Source organism: Haliaeetus leucocephalus, unplaced genomic scaffold (genome assembly GCF_000737465.1).
Source record: "Haliaeetus leucocephalus isolate CR32 unplaced genomic scaffold, Haliaeetus_leucocephalus-4.0 Scaffold159, whole genome shotgun sequence".
NCBI classification, from domain to species: domain Eukaryota; kingdom Metazoa; phylum Chordata; class Aves; order Accipitriformes; family Accipitridae; genus Haliaeetus; species Haliaeetus leucocephalus.
Window position 1 is genome coordinate 1,569,543 of NW_010972595.1, and position 6,006 is coordinate 1,575,548.

Genomic DNA, 6,006 nt, shown 5'->3' on the forward strand with positions numbered 1-6,006 from the left:
CGGGCTCCGGCTTCTGCATGGTGCTGCCTTGAAGGAAAGAGCTGTGCTGCAATTTCTTCTTCCCATGCACAATAGATGGATTGCTATAGGTATTGGCAGGGGTGAAACAGGAATTTCATTTATTTGATTCACCCCTTTCGTACAGGAGAGGGAGGGTCATGGAAGGGGTGAGTGCAGCGTGGTCCCATTAATGATTAACGTAGACCTCTGTAGTACTACATCATTGGTTTATTTATCCTAATGTCTTTTCACAAAGCAGAAATGAATCCCATGCAGAAAGACTAGACATTGGAAAGAGGAGGGGGAGCACAAATGAACCTCCTCTCTTATTACAGACCGGCCCCAGAATGAGAATAAATGGTGATAAGAGGAAAAATAACTGCGACAGAATTATTAAATAAGGGGCAACTTTTAAAGTGGCTCCAGTCTGGCTTCTAATTTTGTTCCTGTAATTTGATTGTGGGTTTAAATGGGACTGCTTAGACATTAGCTACTTGATCTGCAAGCAGCAGCAGGTAAGCAGTGCAGAAGTATGCGCGGGGGCACGGCCACGAGCACGCGCTGCCAGGGCTGCGTGGGTGCTGGGGGAGGGCTGCTGCCGCCTCCTCTCCTCAGGGAGAAGCTCCCTTTGGTTCAGTGAGTCTGTCACGGGCAGGTGTCGAGACCCCCAGAGATGGGGAGACGGTGGGGGCTGCGTGGGGCGCAGGGTATGGGTGAGGCGGCTGGGACCCCCCAGCCTGTGGCAGCCTCCCCTCTCGATACACCCTGCTCTCTCCGGGAGATGCAGGAGCCCGTCGCTGGCCGTGCCCTAGGAAAAGCGGTTCCAGCTTTACTGCTGCTTAGCTGCATCTCTGCAGAAAATTTTGCAGTAGGTCTGCATGTGTGCGTGCATGGGTGTGACAAAAAGGGAGCTCAAAGAAAACGGTGCTGTACAAAACAAGAGCAAAATCCATTATCGAGAGAATATTGACCCATTAGTAAAAAAAGAAAAAAAAGACATGGCTACAGAAACCTGTTCGGTGCTGTAACTGGTACCAGCACCTCAGGCCGAGAGCGAGGGCATCTCCAGCCTCGGTTGCAGCGCGCTGCCACTGCATGTCACTGTTAGGACAGAGCCACTCGGGAAGGGCTGGCCAGGGCCGTGCGGCTCTGGTGGGGACAGACAGACCCCGCTGTCCCCCAGGGAGGGTGGAGATGGACTCTGGGACCCCAGCACCCGAGGCCCCTTGCCCCGGGGCGGGGGGGGGGGGGCAAAGAAGCCGAAAGGCTTGGCGGTCTCTCCAAAAATAGGTTGTCCCCAAAGTGACAGAAACAAGTAGTCTGAGCTGCATGTTTAATTAAAAGCGTGGGGTTTTTCTGAGAGGCACCGAAGTACCACCTGGTGTTGATAACTAGGGATAGGGGCCTAGGAAGTGGCCCCCTGGTCGTTCCCAGTCAGCCCGGTCCCTCACTGGGGTAACTGGGGCTGCACCAGCTGCTGCCGAGGGGAAGGGACACTTCACCAGACCTTATGGTGGGGCTGGTGACCGTGGGAGCTGGGGCAAGGCAGGACTGCTTCCCTCACCTCGGCTGCCCCACCCAGGACAGCAACCAGCCCGTGGCGGGGAGCAGGATTTGGCCCTATGACAACTGGAGCGTGGGGCTGGCCGGGATGCCGAAGGGTGCTGGGGCAAACCCGTGGGGCTGAAAGCCCGCCCCACAGTTTAAGGGATCGTTGCCACGGCCAAGCCCACGTGGGCGTTGTGCTGCTGGACGTGGCCGCTGGGCACCCGCCTTTCAGGTCTGGGTGCTGATGGTGTGAGAAGAGGTGACACCCCGGCCCACGCCTGCACCCTCCCCTGCACCCCTCCTTCCCGTGAGAGGTGGGAGCGTGGTGACAGACTGTGCGAGGGATGATGTGTCTGCCCCAAAAGCGCCTGTTACAGAAACAGGGCGTGATTCATGGCTCAAGGGGGAAAATTGGAATGCCACTGATGTGCTGAGCATCAGTCATCAGGGGACATGGGTATAACTAAGGGAGAGGCTCTTGTTCTCTGCATCCTCACTCCCATGTGCTGCTGGACATCTAATGACTCCCTCTGGAAGCAGGGATTTGTGCTGAGTGGGGAAGGATAAATAGCTCGGGCTGCGGCAACATTGCCTCTTCTTTCAGTGGGAGATACAGAAGGACAGGTGACGTTGCTGCAGCCAGGAGCATTTTTAGGACACAGACTCATGGTGGCCAGCAGTGTCATCACGTGTGAAGCCACGTTTCACCTACCCAATGCCTGTATTTATGCAAAAGCATTATAATGCCCTTGTGGCATTCGAAAAGATCGCGTGGGAGATGTCTGTGGCATCCTGTCAGTCCTTGGACTGACCATCTCGGCAACCTGTGTCATCGTCTCCCTGTCCCGCTGCGATCCTTGCCCTCCACGGTCTGTCACCACCAAACCAAGGTGCCCCACCCAGAGCCTGTGGCCATGTCATGAATCTCTGTTGCCCCTGAGGGAGCCAAGGTTGGGACAGGAGCGATTTGGCAGCCCAGTACTTGCTGCAATACTGAATTTCTTAGAGCATCTAATGTCCCCCCGCAAAGGGGACATTTGAGCATCTTTCAGGCTGAGATGCTCTGAAGACACTCAGCTGCTCAGCAGGTCCCCCCAGCACACATGCACAGGCTGTTTGTCTCAACAGGATATTAAAAAGAAGAGGTTATAAAAGCAAGGCGCGATATGAGGCGAGGCTTAGCTCGCAGCGCCGACATTTATCTCCTCTCTGCAGCTCGTGTTCAGCAGGCAGGAAACACCTGCAGCCCCCGCCACCCCCTCCTCATGCCCTCCCGGGGCTGCCACGCTCCCCCCGGGGGCTCTGGTGCTGCGATGGGGGTCGAGTACCCTGGTCCCACCGGGTTGTTTTCTCATGGGGGACCAGGAGACCTGTCTGAGCTCTGGCTGTGGCACCCAGTCCTGCCTGCACTCCGCTGCCTGCCTCTGGTCCTGCCTCCGGTCCTGCCTCCGACATGGACTGTGGCCCTGGGCTGCAGGTGGCTTCTCCCCAGCAGGGACACATTGCTGATACGTTGTCGCTTGTCTCCATCCCTTGGATGGCATCCTGGACCTGGCTCACCATGCCAGGGGCTGTCAGTGGTCCCCAGGTCCAGCCCTGCTGCGCCAAATCCACATCACTGGCCAAGTTGTGTTTAGTCAGTTTACCAAAACTCTCGAAAAAAATTCCCCTTTGCTATTTGATTCCCGCCAGTGCCTGGTCTGGTTCAGCACTCGGGGCAAATGGTGTTTCCCATGACTTTATCAGGGAAAGAAAGAAAGAAGATCAGGGGTCGTGTCCTGCTGGGCTACGGGCACTGGTGATGCCCCCGGCCGGGGCAGAGAGCGGAGAGCAAAGCAGCAGACAGTCGTGTGAGGCTACCCACTGCAATGTGAAATAGCATCTCTCAACTTTAATATCAAAATAGCTGGCCATATTTTCTCAATGCGTACAGGGACAAGTTAAGATAGCTTGCTGTCCAGCTCCTGATCCCAGCGATCAGGCACACATGTGCTGAAGATTTCTCTGTCATGGCTGCCCCCTCTAATAATTGTTTATTCCTATTTCCCTTCACCCCCCAGTCATTCTTTCTCCTTTCTCCTCCCTTCTGGTTTTACAGTTGTTGGATAGACAGGCTCACAGGCTATTTTTAGGTCTCTAAATTACTTTTCAGATCTATTCTAAATTTATCTCCCAATAATCTGAAGTCTTGACATCGCAGGAGTGGGAATCATATCTGCAAAAGAAAAAGGAAAAAGCTTAAAGCCCAGCTTACTGGGCCAGACCTCTTCGCTGTGGCAGCCTTAGTCTTCCTCCTCCTCAGCCCTCACCTCTCCCACTACACGTCCCCTGGCCGTCCCGGCCAGCATCTGCCAGGGGCAGAGGGTGGTTATTCCCACCCGAGCAGTGGCAGGGGGCCAGGGGCGTCCTGGGGAGGTGAGGGGTGTAGAGGAGCCCAGGGGCAGAGGGGATGTAGGCAGCACCCCTGGGTCCCACATTAACTGGATGCAAACCAGGGAGCCAGGTGGACAGCCGGGTTTGCAGCTGCACTGCATTGAACCCCGACGTTTTTGTACCTGCAAAGCTTGCTGTGAGAAAAAAAAGTAATGTTTTTGAAAATTAACCAAGAAATCGGGTGTTCTTGAAGCAGATCACACCGCAAGCCCAAGGCAAAGCTAGGAAGAGGAGGCAGGAGTCCCAGGTCCCTGCTGCGCGATTGCTGCAGGTTGCTCTTACGCAGAGCTAGGAAATAGGAAAACTTTCAAATATTCCTTTGGGGCTGGGAGCCCTTTGAGTCGCTGCCAGCTCCTCCCTGCAGCGCCTGAAGGATAAATCTTTTCTCCCTACTTCTAAATGTTTCACACCCCCCAACCAACCGTCCCCCAAATCCTCAGTTGCCCTTTCAAAAATCGAGATTTTATCTCATGGCCTCAGACGGCTGAAACCTCAGGCTGTTGGTGCAAGGCTGCATTCCTGTCACCCTGAGCCAGGGAGCTGTGAGGGCTAAATGCTCTTAAAAATAGATTATTTCCTCCTCTGTCGTTCCTCCCAGCCAGTTCCCAGACAAACCAGCGGGAGTGTGTGCTGGGCTGGGAGAAGGGGAAAAAAGGAGGAAAGGAGGGAAGGGGTTAATCCTCTTCCCACGGTAAAGCACTGAGGCTGCCTGCCAGTTTTCGGAAAAGCTGCAAGTCATTCTGCCAGGACGAGGAGGAGGTTTTGAAGTCTCTGGGATGCTCTCATGAAAGTGCCGCAGTACAAGCCCAGCCGAGCTGGCATGGCAGGCGGGGGAGGCAGCGGGGAGGGGACCTACCCAAGCTGGGGAGGGGGGCAAGAAACCCAAAGCAGGAGCATCCTGGCAGGACTGCAAAAACGCTGTTGTCTTCAGGTTTCCTTCTTCACTTTCCCCTCTCCTTTGGCCCTCCTCCTTCACGTGTCCCAGCCCCAGCCTCCCAGGCACTGCCCACTCAGCCAAGAAATTTGGGGAGCGGGATGGTGCTGCAAGCCCAAGGTGGGAGCGGGAACAGCCACCACAGCCCCAGCTCCCTGGTGCACGGCTCCCGCGGGGAGCACTGGAAAATATTGCAGCTTTTGGATACCCTCTGATGGGAGGAGAGGTCTGCCAGGGGTGCACTGAGCACTGCCTACCTGTCCAGAAGGGAATAGCTGGGGCTGTGCCTGGCCTCGTCCTCTTTTCCCCCTGGCTTCAAAGAGCCCCCAGGCATCCCGCTCCGGTTTCCAAAGAGAAATGTGCTAGAGCTGATGGGACATAAGGGGACAGACACCTTACTATCAACACCCGTTTCCTGGGAGGAAAAATGATTTCTTGGAAAAATAAGTGTCTGTGGTACATTATAGGTGGAGAGAAAATAAGTAACCCACCAAGGTAAAATATCATTGGCAAAATACAGGGCTCTCCCCGGGCATGTCTCGGCTGCTTCTCACCATGGTGGCTGCACTGAGCAGGTGGCGGATGCCCAGAAAGATGAGGTTAGATTAGGCAGAAAATAAACCCCAACCAAGTGTTGCCACTCCAGAGCCCAAATTTGCAGGTTTGGGAAGCAGAGGCAGTGGGACAGAGGAGCAACATGAGGCCACTGAACTGCAGAGTTCCCATTTGGGGGAAAAAAATCCCACTCACAGCCGGATCCCACCTTGATTTTGTTGCTTGGCAGCATAAAACCCACCCCATTAAAGGCACGTAAAACCACTAGTGTAATTTCCTGGCTTATATTTTTACGTTTAGAGCGTATTACATCCAGCACAACCCAGGCTTTTGAGGGAAGCTTTGGTCAATTAAGATTAGCTGTCATTTCGCATTTATTACCGTCATTTATGAATTCTCGTTGCCAACAGGCAGAAGGAGAAGATGGTGCACGAAATAAATAGATAATTGATGGAGAAGCTCGTCAGGGCCCTGATTTCTATACCCCTGTCATCTCTGGCTCAGCTCTGTCCTATGAGTCAGCTCTGGAGGGCTCT